The following is a 16,275-nucleotide window of genomic DNA, read 5'->3' on the forward strand; positions in this document are numbered from 1 at the left end:
ATAGAAGATCGAGATGAATATTCAGATATAATGTTAGAGTTGATGAGTTCATCAAATTTGCTGGATTCAAGGTTTGTGTATAAAATCGATTGAAAGTCCATGTAATATCAACATGTGTAAGAAATTAAATTTTTGATTTCACATGACTACTACTGTGTAGATATCCAAAGTAAATGAAACCAGTATGTTGAAGACGTACCTGTGCTCTTTTGTTCATTGCAGCATTATTAACAATAGCCAAGATATGGAATCAACTTAAGTGTCCATCAATGGATGAATGAATGAAGAAAATATGGTATCTTGGTGTACCTCATTTTACTACACTTTGAGTTATTGTGCTTCATGGATATTGTGTTTTATAAAAATTTGGGGTTTGTGGCAACACTGTCTTCAACATATCTATCTGCACAATTTTTCCAGTAGCATGTGCTCACTTTGTGTCTCTGTGTCACATTTTTGTAATTCTCAAAATATTTCAATTTTTATCATTATTATCATGTTATGGTGATCTGTGATCAGGAATCTTTGGTGTCACTATTATAATAGTTCTGAGGTGCCACAAACCATATCCATATAAGATAGCAACCTTAATTGATAAATGCTGTGTGTGTTAAGAACTTCTTCATCAACCAGATATCCCCCATCTCTCTCCCTCTCCTTGCTCCACCCTATTCTCTGAAACACAACAACATTGCAAGTAGGCCAATTAATAACCCTACAATGGCTTCTAAGTGTTCAAGTGAAAGGACAAGTCACATGTTTCTCATTTTAAACCAAAAGCTAGAAAATTTTAAGCTTAGTGACAAAGGCATGTCAAAAGCTGAGATAAGCCAACGGTTGGACCTCTCGCACCAAATATTTAGCCAAGTTGTGAACAAGAAGGAAAAGTTCTTAAAAGAAATTAAAAGCACAGCTCCAGTGAACACATGAATGATAAGAAAGTGAAACAGACTTTTTGCTAATATGGAGACAGTTGTAGCAGTCTGGACAGAAGATCAAACCAGCAACAATATTTCTTTAACCCAAAGCCTATTCCAGAGCAAAGTCCTAACTCTTTCCAATTCTATTTGGGCTGAGAGAGGTGAGGAAGCTGCAGAAGAAAAGTTAGAAGCTAGCAGAGATTCATTCATGTGGTTTAAGGAAAGAAGCCATCTCCATAACATGTAAGTAGAAGGTGATACAGTAAGTGCTGGTCTAGAAGCTGAAGCAAGTTATGTAGATGATCTAGCTAACATAATGGATGAAGGAGGCTACACAAAACAACATATTTTCAATGTAGATGAAACAGCCTTATATTGGAAGAAGATGCCATCTAGGCCTTTCAGAGCTAGAGGTAAGTCAATGCCTGATTTCAAGGCTTCAAGGGCATATGGGCGTGGTGGCTCAGGCCTGTAATCCTAGCACTCTGAGAGGCCAAGGCAGGAGGATCACTTGAGCTCAGGAGTTTGAGACCAGCCTGAGTGCAAGTGAGACCCCATCTCCACAAATAAATAAATAAACAAATAAATAAGGCTTCAAGGACAGGCTGACTCTTAGGAGCTAATGCAGCTAGTGACCTTAAGTCGAAGCCAATGCTCATTTACCATTCTGAAAAATTTAGAATTACAGTGTGAAACCACTACAAGTCTGCCAAAATGATTCAGATTAAACAAAAGTCAATGAATAGTTTCAAGGATTAAACAAAGCAACAGGAACTCTCAGGCACTGTGGATGAAGTGTCAATTGTGCAAAGTACATGGGAAAGGAATGTATGAATCATCACAGAATTGGCTGAGAATTTTGATATCCAAAAATCCCCTGGAACTTTCCTTCCTTATAGAACCAGCAACATCCCCCATTTCTTCCTTAAAGATTTCAGCTGTGCTAACTATCTCACAAGAAGATGCTGATTTTTCTCTGAACCTAATTGTCATCTCCTCCAGGTCCAAGAGAATTAAATCTTAGCATAGACAAAGGGAAACACCACCATTGAATGGGAAGATATTGCCTATACACTGAAGGAGGTTTGGGACTTTATCAATTTGTATTGGAAGGAGACTGGGAGTGTTATGGGCTTAATTATGCACCCTCCTTTAAAAACATATATATTAATATATGTTGAAGTCCTAATCATAAATACTCAGAATGTCACCTTATTTGGAAATTGGATCTTTACAGAGAAAATCAAGTTAAAATGAATTTTTTAGGGTCGGCTCTAATAAGATATGACTGGTATCCTTATAAAAAGGGAAAATTCAGACACAAAAACAACTGTGCACAGATGGAAGATAATGTGAATACACAGAGGGAGAAGATGGCCATGTGACTAACAGGATATATCTAAAAGTCAAGGAAAACCAATAATTGCTGGCAAACACCAGAAGCTAAGAAGAGGAAAAGAAACACTCTCCTCTAGAGCCATCAGAGAGAGTATGGCTCTGTCAACACCTTGATTTTGGACTTTTAGCCTCCAGTACTGTGAGACAATTAATTTCTGTCATTTTAAGCCACCTAATTTTTGGTACTTTGTTACAGTAGCCCTAGGAACCTAATACCAGCAATGTACATAGGGGTGAGTGTTACTAGCAGTAGATGAAGGAGAGTGAAGTATCAGATTAGATAGAGTCAAATTCATGAATGCACTTACTCAGGATTCAGCACTTAACACAGTAGCTTGAGCAGTTGGAAGTAGTATTAATAATCTACTAAATTGATTCCAAAGGAACAGTAAAGTAAAATAAGGTAACATCTAATGTAATTACCTTTTGATATTCATTGGATTAAATAGAACTATGTGAAAAATCATTAAGAACCCCATTGTCTCCCATAAGAAAGTTCCTCTCATATACAAGCTACATAAATTAGCCATTTGTACATGAACTTGTTCAGGGAAATATTTAGTCTCTGTTTTTTGTCTTCCTTGTCTATTGTTTATTATGGTAAACAATAAAATAGAAATAAGCTAAGAAAGTAAACCACAAAGAAAAATGCAAGACTCCAGTAAACGAAAATGAACTTTTCTGGTTTTCTTGGGATGCTATTTCTTTGCAATATAGTATTTGGTGGTATGGGATATGCAAATAAGTTGTTTAAATAATTTCATATTAACTGTGCATATCCTAGTGCTTAGAATCGATGAGGAAGAGAGCCTCAGAAGAAAAGTAATGTAGAACTTAATAATTCTTGCTATTTTCTGTTTCTGTTAGATGTAATAGATTACACATTTCAATAACCTATTTACTTGACTATCAAATGCTGAAAGCATAAAAATGACTACATATTTTTGAATCTGTGTAAAGTAGACAATACTGTTCTTAAATATTTTAGTACAATATTCATTAATTGCTTAGAAATGGGAAGGTAATAAGAAGTAAATTAGCCTTTCCAACTCTGATTAAGGAAATAACTACCCATTAAAGACAGATTAGCTATAACATCTATGAGTACTTTTCTATTTCATCATATATTCAATCATTTATGTACTTCCTGCAAGCAAAACAGTAAGAAATATTGAGGAATATTTTTATAGGGAATCTGCAAATCTGTCAACTTTTGTATTTTCCAATTAAAAAAAAATACTCTCTGGTACTTTTATTTCTTTTTTGTCATGAAGATCACATTACATTTTGCAGAATTAAGCCAGATGGCTGGTAAAAGGAATTTATCACCAAATTTAAATAGTGTGTTTCATAAAAGTGATTCAATTTATACATGGGAATTTTATGAAGTGTTTCTTCTTCATACCCTTATGTAAATTAGTACAAGCCCTGAGGCCCAAAACTTGAAGAAAGTAAAGCCAGACTTAAAAAGAGCCAGGCTGTAGAGAGATAAGCATAAAGTGAAGCCATAGCACTGATACATTCATACCTCAACAGGCATTAACTGCACTGGCTCATATTCTAGTCGTGCTTATGTGTAGAAGCAGTTAGAGAAGGCTATAGACTGAGAGAGGATTAAAAAATAATAATTTTAACTGAATAGCTAGCCTAAAGCCTTCCTAACCTTTATTGTCATTGCTTTATCATGTAAATTGATAATTTAAGTAGTTAGCCTCCTTAGCCAGTGCTCCAGATGTGGCTTTTCCGTCCATTGCTAGTCATTGACTTTCTTCCCTTCCTCCAAGTTTCCTTGTGGAATTAATATTTATAGCTCTCATGGTCTGTGAGGGCTCTGGTAAGATTCGGTAGTTTTCAATCTTCATTTTATTGCTGGGGGAAGCTTTAAAGGGTGAGAAGTTGATCAGATTAGGGTTTAGTGTGCCAAGAATTTCTATTGATAGGCTTTCTTTGAGAATAGGATATCAGGAAGACATTGTCCTCTTGGTATTTGAAGATGATACTGTCACTGCTATTATAATTCCAGGTTTTTGGGTGTGGCTGAAAACCCAGCGCCTTTTGTAGCAGCTTTCTCCATGCTGCTAGAATGTTAAAAAGAGCCCTTGGTCTGTAGCTGCTGATACAATTCACTAAGCCTGATGAAGCTTGGAACAATTTTCCTTTTCTTTTTCAGAAATTAATTCAGATCACAGAAAGGCTTTTGGAATAAGAATATATTGGTGTACACACGCTAATATTTTATCAATGAGGAGACTTTTGTAAGTGGCAGAATCTGACTCAAGCTAAATTAAAATAAATTTATTATTAGGACACAAGAGTCACAGAGAATTTTGTTTTTATAAGTCTAAAAACCTACATAATAATGAAGTTTGAAAATTGGGAGCTGATAATGATTTTCTTCCATATTGATCTTGGGAGAATAGAAGTTGAATGGCCTCCTGAGTTTTTGCTCTGATGATTGATATTAAACTTCGAGAAAGGGAGAGGATTTGATTGGTCTGTTCTGTGGCACAGTAAGTGACAGCTCCACCAGAACAATGTGGAATTGGGTGGAGTAGTACTCAGGATTAATTGACACTAAAGAAAATAAAAAGTGCCATCGAGAGCTATTGGTCTTATTATACTACTACAACTGGTCTTTGGATAATATGGTAAATTATTTACGATTTGTTTTTGGATTCTGGTTTTCCAAGGGCTCCCCCAAACATAGCTGCCATTTGACCTAATCCAACAAAAAATATTACTAAATCTGGAAAAGAAGCACTATCCTATATGGGTTTAAAGGAGTAAAATGCACATAATAAATAACAGTGAACAAGCATTTAAATTCTAAGCAGATTTTTGTCAATTTGAAATAAATTTATAATATAAGAAAACTAAAAGTGCATTTGAGGGCTTCTTCTGAACAATAATATTCTCATATATAGTGATACTTAATATATATCTTGTTGAAAATGAGTAAATACTTGTGAGAAAATAAACTAGTTACTTGCCTCTCAAAATTTTTATGGATAAAGCTGTATGCAGTTTGACATTTCCAATTTGGAATTGAGAAATGCTACGCAATGGACATTTGTGCTATTGTAGTCATAGAAATGGTAGTTTTAAACATCTTTCCATTATAACCAACTCTATTTTTAAATGATGAGAGTTTATTCTGACAAATTAAAAAGACTTTTTCTTTTTTATTTATATAGGCACCAAATGATTATAAAAACTTCTCAAATGCTCTGATAAACATAATAATAATAATGTTATATTTAATGTTGAGTATATGCCAGTAATTTTGCAAAGTACTTTAAAATATTATTTCATTTAATCTTCACAAAAATTGTATGAAGTAAATCAGTGTTTCTCAATGTCAGCACTATTGACATTTTGGACCAGAAAATTCTTTATTGGGTAGGGGTTGGGGACTATCTGGTGCATTAAGATGTTTCTATGGTCTGTACCTACTAAATTCCAAAGATGTCAATAGCACCACCTTCCCCAAGTTGTGAGAACTAAAAATGTCTCCAAATATTGCCAAATGTCCTAGTTGAGAATCATTGAAGTATATCCTATTGTAGTCTGCCCTCAGAAAAATCTGTTGTTCAAGAAAAGCTTACTTCATTTAATTGAAGTAAGAGAGAATACCACTTTGATAATATCATCTAAACAATTGCAAGTTAGGAAAATTTAATTGTAGAGTTCTTTTATTTAGTCTCAAGGGGTTAAGGTGAGTCTTTTGAAGTAGGAAATTGATTGGGACTGGGTAAAGTTTACTATATAAAAGTTTAGAGTTGAAGGACACAAGGAAGAGAAGGTATTAAGGTGAGTCTTAATGAGTAGATTGTTTTATTTTGGGAGCTGTGAGCATTGTAGAGGGGAAGGGAATGCCTCTAATCCTCCCTTGGGTGAGGCAAAGACATAAAATGTAACCAAAATGTTTGTACCCTCATAATATCCTGAAATAAAAAGAAAAAAAAGCTGTTTTTTGAGATGAGCAAACTGCCCAGTTATATTGATTTTCAATAATTTCCTAACCTCAACAGTCATTTATAGGATTACAGTGTTATCTTCCTGAGCAAGAATGTCCTAGTGCAAATTCTTAAGTTATGTTGATAAAGATAGTGTCAGTTTTTATTTATTTCTTTTTTAATTTTTAATTTTTTTTCAGCATATTACAGGGGTACAAATATTTAGGTTACATATATTGCCTTTGCCCTACCTGAGTCAGAGATACATGCGGCTACAAGAGATACTACTAGGCCATAAAAAAATGGTGAACTACTTATTGTATTATCCTGGATGCATGTGGAGTCCATTCTTCTAAGTGAAGTATCACAAGGATGAAATAACAAACACCAGGTGTACTAACCATTAAATTGGTACTAATTGATCTACACTAATGTGCACATGTGGAAGTAACCGTCATAGGATGTTGGGCAGGTAGGAGGAGGAAGGAAGGGATGGGTAAATCCACACCTAATGGATGCAGTGCTCGCTGTCTGGGGAATGGGCATGCTTGTAGCTCTGACTCAGGTGGTGTAAAGGCAATTTATGTAACTAAAATGCTTGTACCCCCGTAATACTCTGAAATTAAAAAATTAAAAAATAAATAAAATAAAATGTAAAAAAACAAACAAAAAATAAATTTTTTTTTGAATTTTACAATTTTAAAGGTCTGCTTGTTTAGTAAGTTCAATTCAATGGTTACTAATTAAATACCCTTTAGAAGTTCTAGCTATCATGCAGTAAGTGACATTTGTTCTTGTTAGCTATGAAAGTATATCAGAATTATGCTTCCATGATTAACTATAGAACTTACAAAATTGACAAAATATTTGAAACACATGTTTGTAAGCATTATATTGTAGGCAGTACACTCTTCCAGGCTCATTTTCCAAATAATGGTCAGAGGAGGCAAATCTCTTCCTGAACATGGTCAATCTAAGCTTAGGAAGGATATTTGTACTATTGTCTATAATGTCTTAATTATCATATCTATGCACTCATGGCTATTTTGATTATATGAAGTTATAAGTTTTAAATGGTCTTAGAAAAGGAGGTGATGATGAAAGTTGGAGGCACTATAAATGCTTACCATAAGGAGCAATTCTCAGATTTCAGTTTGACAAGTTAAACTGCTATAATTTAGTGGGTGAAGTAACAGAAAGGAGGAAAATGTCTTCTTGGGCAGCATTGCTGAAGTTGCATGATGATTTCCTATGGACAGTTGGCCTAGGACTGATCTGTACATCCCAAATTGAGACTACAGGAAATCTAGTAGAGAGCAACTGCTGCATGACAGGCCCAAATGAACATGGTGCTAAGATACAGAGAAATTGGGACCCAACTAGAGTATAGAGAGACACATTGTGGAGCACCTTCAAAATTCAGCTAAAAGGACACACTTTAGGAAAATGGGCCATGTCTTAATGTAAACCCTCCAATTTAAGGACAAAATTGAAATGGACCCTAAAGAAAAAAAGCCCAAGAAGATCACAAGATTTATAAGTATTTTAGCTGCTTTCTAGAATACAATTTAACACCATTAAAGAAATACAATAGTCTGGCCTCTAAAACACATAATTCATAACATATAGCATACAATAAAAGATTATCACTCACACAAGGAAGGAAAATATGATCTGTAATCAATAATAATAAAAGTCCACAGAAACCAACACAAGATGACTCAGATGTTGGAATTAGCAGATAATATCTTTGGACATAGTTATTATATATAGTTATTTTAAGTTTAGTTTAAAGCTGCCTCATTACATATTTTAAGTTCTGCCTAAAGATTTCTCTGTACACAGTGAACTGTAACTTAATTGGATGTGTAAACAGACTGTAACTACCAAGTTGGCCACCCCAACTGTTCAAAGTGTTCAAATAAGGCAAATGCCAAGCTGTAACCAATCCAGCTGTTTCTGTATCTCACTTCCATTTTCTGTATGTCACATTCCTTTTTCTGATGCTAATTTCTCCCTGACCACGGGACAGTCCCAGAGTCTCTCTGAACCTATTCTGATTAGGGAGTGTGCGCACCTGATTCACGAATCATTCTTTGTTCAATTAAGCTCTGTTACATTTAATTTGTGTAAAGTTTTTCTTTCATAAATATTTTCAAGGACTTACAGGAAAAGTTAACAGAATAAGTGAATAGATAATAATCTTAGCATAGAAGTAGAAATGTAAAAAAAGAATCATGTAGAATTTTAGAACTAAAAAATACAATATCTAAAATAGAAAAAAATATTTTTTTGGATAAATAGTAGATTGGAGGCTACACAATAATGGTTTAATACATATGAAAATATAGAAATTGTTAAACCTAAAGCTAGTGATGAATGGAATAGTATCAAGCAATTAAATGTCCATATATTTGTAGTCTCCAAGTGAGAGGAGAAAGAGAATAGGGAAGGAGAAATATTTGAGGAAGCAATGGTTAAGAAGTTTATCAAATATATGAGGAAGCAATGATTAAAAGTTTTGGGTGTAAAATACCAAACAGGAAAACTTTTTATGGTGATAGAAATGTTTTATGTCTTTTGGGGGGTATTGGTTATAAGGCTAAATACACTGATTGGTGTAAGATCTATGTTATTTCAATTTAGAAGTATATATATAAAATATGTGTATATGTATGCATGTGTGTATACATATACACACATACACACACACACACACATACACACACACACATACACACATATATATGGAGTAAGCTTCCATAATCTCTTGCCTGGATCACTAAAACTCTTATTTGGTTACTTTACTTCTCAAAATCCCACCAATATTTTATCCATTCTGTATTCAAAGAGAGCTTTTCAGATTACAGATCTGATTATGGATCTACCTATTTCCTTTGGTTTATCTGAAAAAACTCTCCCTCTATTCTATGCTAGCTTTATCTGTATTAGCATTCCTTCCCTTCAAGTGCATAGTGCTCTTTCCTATAATAATTTTCACGTTCTCTTCCTTTTCTTTTTGCTCTAATGAACATCTCATCCATCAAGAGTTGTGCTCACAGGGAAATTTTCTCTAACCTTCTGTAGTTCACTGATTAGTAGTCTCCCAAATACCACCACATCCTAATCTTCAGTTCCTGCAAATGTTGCCTTATATGTCAAAAAGCAAATTCCAGATAGGAGAAAATTAAAGATCATGAGATGGAGAAATAATCCTGGCTTACCCACATGGGCCCAATCTAATAACAATGATCCTTATAAGAGGGTTGCCGGAGGAGACAAAGTCAGAAGGGAAGGTGATGTGATGACAGAGCAAAGACAGAGTGAAGGGCCCCTGTCCAAGGAATACAGGTGGCCACAAGAAACTGAAAAAGGTAAGGAAACGAAGTCTCTTTTCAGAGCCTCAAGAAAGAAACTGCTGTGGTGAAACTTTTAATTAGCCTAGTGTAAATAATTTTTGGACTTCCAGAGCTATAAGGAAATAAATTTTTGTTGTTTTAAGCCACTAAATTTGTGTTAATTTGTTATAGAAGCAACTTACTTCCATAAGTTAGACCTTATTGTGAGAAATGCTAATGGCACCTCCTGCATCTCCTTTGTCATCCTCATAAAATCAGCACTTTCACATGTGATTATTTGATCATTTGCATTTTAGCTGTCTGTTTCACAAACCATAACCTCTTAAGAAGGTGATACTTTTTAACATTTTTATATCTCCAGCATCCAGCAGAGTTTGTGGCACATGGCAGACATACAATAAATATTTTTGTTGTGAATGGGTAAATATAAATTGATAAATTTTATGTTTTAGAAATTTCTTTAATGTTTAAAGATAAAAGGAAGCTTCACAATAACATTAAATGTGTCATTTATTCTGGACTATTTTCTTTTGCTTTGAAAAGAATAATTGTTTTCAAAAACAAACTTCACATTTCCACTCAAAATATATTTCCATTAGTTCATTAGGGCATTATTACTAAAATCTTTTCTAATTTCCTCCTTGTCAAATTGTAATTATGAATTTCTCACACTAAATATATAATAAGCTGGCAGGCATCTTTAGCTTGGATTAATGCACAGCTGACTTTTGTGCTCTCTACTTTGTGTAAAAATGTGTATAAGATTTTTTGTAGCTTATATTGACTTTGAATTTGTTGACAGGAACTAAACATGAGCTAAGATGAGTGAACTCATCAACAAATCCCTGTTACCTCTAGAGTCTTCCAGAAACTTCACTTAAAGGCAGTAAAGTACAGAAACAGTGTCTTGACAGATCAGATAACACTGTGAACAGCGCCACACTGGGGATGCTGTTTTGGATCCTTTTCTCTCAGACTTTTACCTTAATAATTTATAGCCATTTTTTAATTGAGTGAACTAAATGTTTTTTCCCTTATCATTGTGAACAAAAATAGTAATTTTCTACATTGATGGTTTTAATTTCATTAACTAATTATTGCATCAACTGCTCTAAGATAATAAAAGCTGTGTCATACATTATACTAAACCCTTCAAAGATATTAGTCTTTTAGTTCTTCTAGGAACTGCACTTCTAATAGCTAGCTAGTGAAGGAAATATGGCATAGTCTGGTTAAATAAGCTGCCCAAAGTGCTTGGCTAGTAAGTACCAGAGCCAGGATCTTAACCCAGGTAGTCCTTGAACCTTAGCGTTTCATATTCTGCTTTGTAAACTATCTCTATAATGTCTTAATTATCATATCTATGCACTCATGGCTATTTTGATTATATGAAGTTATAAGTTTTAAATGACCTTAGAAAAGGAGGTGATGATGAATGTTGGAGGCACTACAAATGCTCACCACAAGGAGCAGTTCTCGTGTAGCGGGGTTAGCTGTGTATCTTCTGTTGGTGAGGACCCATACTCCTCTGGAAAATACATGTAGCATGGATGGATGTTTCTTCCATATTCATTGCTCTTTGGATCAGTTGTTCAATTTCAGTAATTAATATATGCATCATGTACTAAAATTTCTGTAATAATCTTATGTATGTTCTGCATTTAGTAGTGTTGTAACTTATTCTTCACTATCTCAAATTATGAGTACTTCAAGATTAGTTCAAGGACCCTTAAAGATTGAGATCTGTTATCTTCTCTGAAACGTTCATTAGTCCTTCACAATAGGGGTGATCCTGCACAACACTGCCTCTTTTCAAAAGACAAAATTTTTTCAACAAATTGTGTTCAAAGATCTAATTGGCTTTTATTAGAGATTTATAAATCAGATAACACCCATCTATAAAAAAATGAAAGGGGCACCTTTGGACATGGCAGAGCAGTTGATTTTTATAAGCTATCTTGAGCAGGAACAATGAATCAGTGAAATATATTTAATATATAAAGTGGATTGGTTAACACCAGGCTACTTTATGTTATTTTCCTTGTAAGGGTTAAAGCAAAGGGGACTTACTTATTATACCAGCTAAAACTGGCCTTTTTGGGAATTTGGCTATTTCTATCCTAATTTCTCAGAAGGTCAAATAGCTTAGTTTCAGTTTGGTGACATGGAATTTTTAGCATGAGTGACTCCACTGGGGCCCAGTGCAAGAGCTCGGTCCAAATCAATGGCCTCCCACAAATTTTATTTAACATTCTTGTAGAACCACTTGTCAAATTGAATTCTAATTATTTGGTTACATATCTGTCTCTGATCTTCTATGGGCCAACTATACTTTGAATATCTGTCACCTCACTTCCAAGTCACCTTTACAGTGACTGCAATTAAGTGGCCAGACCAATTCTTCCAATGCCAATCTACATGTTTTTTTCCTTCCTCATTCTCAAAAGACTATCTTTGATCAGGGAGAAAAAATGAGACATATATTCTGTGAAAGTATGCATCAAATTCAGATATGGTCATATTAGCAAGCAAAAGGTTGTCTTGTCTTGGAGATATTTGACCTGGCAAAATGACTCAAGTTACACTTATTTTCTGCGATTTGGGATACAGTCAGCTGAGTAGAGATGTGTGGAATGAATGAATAATTTTCATGGGGAGATAGAAAAAGGGACCTAAGATATGGCCATTTAAGGTTGACTTGATAAAAAAAATTAAGGAACAGCTATGGAACAACTATAGATCAAGTATGTTTTTAATAATAATTTATTGATAGTACTTTATTTCTGGTGATGGAATTTTCCACCTCATCATTCCATATACAACACACAAAATTAACATGTCACACATAGAAGACACTTCCTAAATTTTGTGAAATGAAAAATGAGTTTTACTTTCAGGAAACTACATACAAAAGCACTTCATTTGTCATAAAATATGTATTCCTAAAAAAGCAATTTGTAAATAAAATAACTTTAACAAATAAAGGAATTTAACATATTTAAGGAATTCTATGGAACTTTTTTATAAGAGTGAATATGCATGACTTTTGTTTTGCAAATACTATTATTATTACTGATAGCTTCCATTTAAAAATATTCTATTCTTTCCTTTTTGATTTTTTTTCATTTCAGCATATTATGGGGGTACAAATGTTTAGGTTACATATATTGCCCTTGCCCCGCCCGAGTCAGAGCTTCAAGCATGTCCATCCCCCAGATGTTGAGCACTGCACCAATTAGGTGTGTATATACCCATCCCCTCCACCCATATTCTATTCTTAATGTGTACATAAACTATGGATGGGGGTAGAAAAGTTCAGAGAATTTGCTTATAAACATGTTCATTTTCTGCAAGTTTTCAGAGTGGTATTATTTTACAAAGCCATCTCCTCTAATGCATTTAAAATTATGTGCTTGATTTCAAAAGCTTAATTTGTATAATTTTATTAAAACTTCATTCTGTGTACAAAGGAAAAACTGAGTATTTTAGCATTATTTGTTACTCTTGTATTTTATGAGGTTTTTTTCACCTGCTTATATGGGTATATTTTTCAGTATTTATTGACCTTCAATTTCCTCAAAACTTTAATGGATTGCTTATGACACAGAAAAACCTAAGATTATTATTTTATCTAATACTGAGGGGAATGAGTTGGGCTCTCTGTCTTTTATTTTTTGAATTATAATATTTGAAATATTACAGAAAATACCTTAATAGCTCTATAATGACACTTACCAGGCTCATGAAAGCCTAATAACTATGGTTCATGCACTTTCAATTTTCAATTTTTGCTGAGAGATTGAGGTATGCTCAATGATGTATATTGAATTGAATCTTTTCTCTGTTTGCTATCAAGTGTGTCTAATTTTTGCTTTTAGAAGGTGCTTCTTGGTTAGGTGATTATTAAACAGAAGTATATATGTCAACATACCTATTTGAAGATTTAATATGAGAGTTCTTTATAAATCTCATTTATAAGATAAATAAGATATCACTTTATCTTCTAGGTGTTGTTTTTCTTCTGGTTTGCCTTTCAAAGTAATGCAACTTTATGATTTGTTTACTGGAAGCTTGATGGTATGTTTACACATGATATTTATTGAATCTGGAGAAAACACTAGCATCTGATGCTTACATGGATGATCCTGTTACTGGAGTTGCTCATTAATACCCCTATTTTACTTTTAAGATCATCATTAACATAAGAAACTGTGATCATGTAATTTCATTTCCTATCTTTTAAAATCACTTCAGCAAAATATAGCTACTGGTAAATCACAGTGTCTAGCTTAACATTAGTTCAGTATAAGAGGAGAATTTAAGTTTTATATTATTCACACACTTGAAGCTCATTCTTTACATTATTTCAATTCAATTATCCTCTAAAATATTTTAATTTGAAAAGGCATATATTATTTGGATAATGATAACATCTGGTTTATAGTAGTACTCAATGTACTACTCTGTTGATTGCTATTTTAAGGAAGTCCAGGATTTTCTTCCAGGATGACTTTTTCTGAAGGAAATGAGGCCACAAAAATTCTTGTTTCTTCATAGTCACATTAGGGAGTCATGTTGAATTGACTAATGATGGTTTGGTCAAGGTCTATGATAAGTATGGGCAACAAAGACTCTGAGGAAATGGTGAGTCTAGTCTGTGACCTTGTTTTAAAACAAAGATGGTATGTCATATGGTTGGCCTCATGTAGAGTAGATGCTGGATTCTCCTCCATACCAAGCTAACCTTCCATTATATGACTCTGGATAGGCATGCATATGTGAAATAAAAACTGTTTTAAACTTGGCAATCAACATGGGGTACTGCTATACCTGAGTAGGAAGGGACCTAGATGAGCTGCTAAAGATATATTTATTTGTAGGTGTAGGCTTGACCTTATGGCACCAAGTGGCAGGAAGAAAGATTACCACACTAATGACCACAGGGGTTGCAATATGCTCTCTCAGCTTGCTGTTTACAAACAAGTGTAACTCCCACTGGCTCTAGGAAGCCCCTTAATATCATATGAATGAGACAGCAAAAGGGGATGTGAGACTTCTAGCTAGTAGACTTGGTAAACACAAACAATGCTATATATAGTTCATTATATGTAATAATAAATTATATGATTATATAAATATATTACATATAAGTATGCTATATAAAATAATATAAATATATAAAATTAATAAATTACATATAATACATTATCTATATCAGATTTGTACACTGAGTAAACAGGCTTATCAATTATGTACCTCATTATGCAAATATCAAAAATTATCTTTAAAACAGTTGCTTATTAAAAAAGGTAATATTGATAACATTATACTAGAGAATAACATGCAGGAGGTAAAAGAATACTGGATGATCTTACTCTAAATAATGGGATTTATAAGAATGTATATAAAAAAATGTATGTTTTGGAAAGAGCAACAGTATACACTAGTATATTCTTCTAAAACATTGGACATCATATGAGCAGTAAGTAATTAAATGTCCAAGTATAAGAAATAAATAGCAAGTAAATAGCAAGCAATTATAAAATAACAGATAAAGCAACATGACAAAATAAGACAAACTATTATAAAAGGCTATTATAAAATTATAAAAGACAAACTATTATAAAAGGTAAAAGGTAAGACAAATTATTATAAAAGGTATTATTAGAAAGAACAAGTAGATAAGGAAAAAAGATAAAAATAAATATAACTTTTGAAAAACATGAACATTCAGCTGAAAATGTTAGAGTATAACAAAATATGTCAAAGGAAACACCAGAGAAAAGTTGCTAAAAATTATAAATTAATGAATTATAAAAGAGTATTATTGCACAAATTTGATAAATACATTCAAAGAGTAATATATAAATTATTTTAAAATAGCCAAATTACTGTTAAACTTATTTAAAGAAAAAAAGTAAAATACTTAGGTAAGTTCTATAGATAAAATAATTATCAAAATGGAGTGTATTTTTTACACTCAGGGAATTTATTAGAAGAATGAAACAATAATAACAAAATATCAATCATACATGTTGCAAATAATTACAAGTATCCAAAAGAAAACAAATAGAATCCTCTGTTACAAAGAATATTAGGCCGTATCTGATTTACATAGGTAGTAAACCCAAGCCTCTATCTGAGGACAAGGTATATAAGCTGATACCTAAAAGGTAAATGAGTTGAATAAGATCACCAGCAAAAGAAATGACATGTGCAAACACAATGGGCAAAAAATTGGAGCGTTTGGAAAATCTGAAAGCCAATGTGGCAGAATAGTCCATGTTTGCTTCTTTAATAAATTTGAACAGGTTTAAGATTACCTTTAATGATATCATTATCTATTCAGTCATTAAATATAAAATGTCCAATTTTGAATCAAAAGTCTAGTTTATTATATCTCAAACAAGAAGCAATACAGTTAATCAAAGTATGCTCCTAAACTGTCAACACAGTTTTGCCATCGTAATGGTAGCTACTTTATGCCAGAAGCCAAGAAGCCTGAGAAGCTAGTAGCAATGAAATCACGAAAGGCATTTTCCACAGCCTGTTGAGAATTTAATAGTTTTCCTTTCAGGAAGTGGTCCAAAACAGTCAGTTGGTGCAAGGTCTGGTGAATACCATGAATGACAGACAATTTCC

Source organism: Lemur catta, chromosome 1, assembly GCF_020740605.2.
Source record: "Lemur catta isolate mLemCat1 chromosome 1, mLemCat1.pri, whole genome shotgun sequence".
In the NCBI taxonomy this organism is placed as follows: domain Eukaryota; kingdom Metazoa; phylum Chordata; class Mammalia; order Primates; family Lemuridae; genus Lemur; species Lemur catta.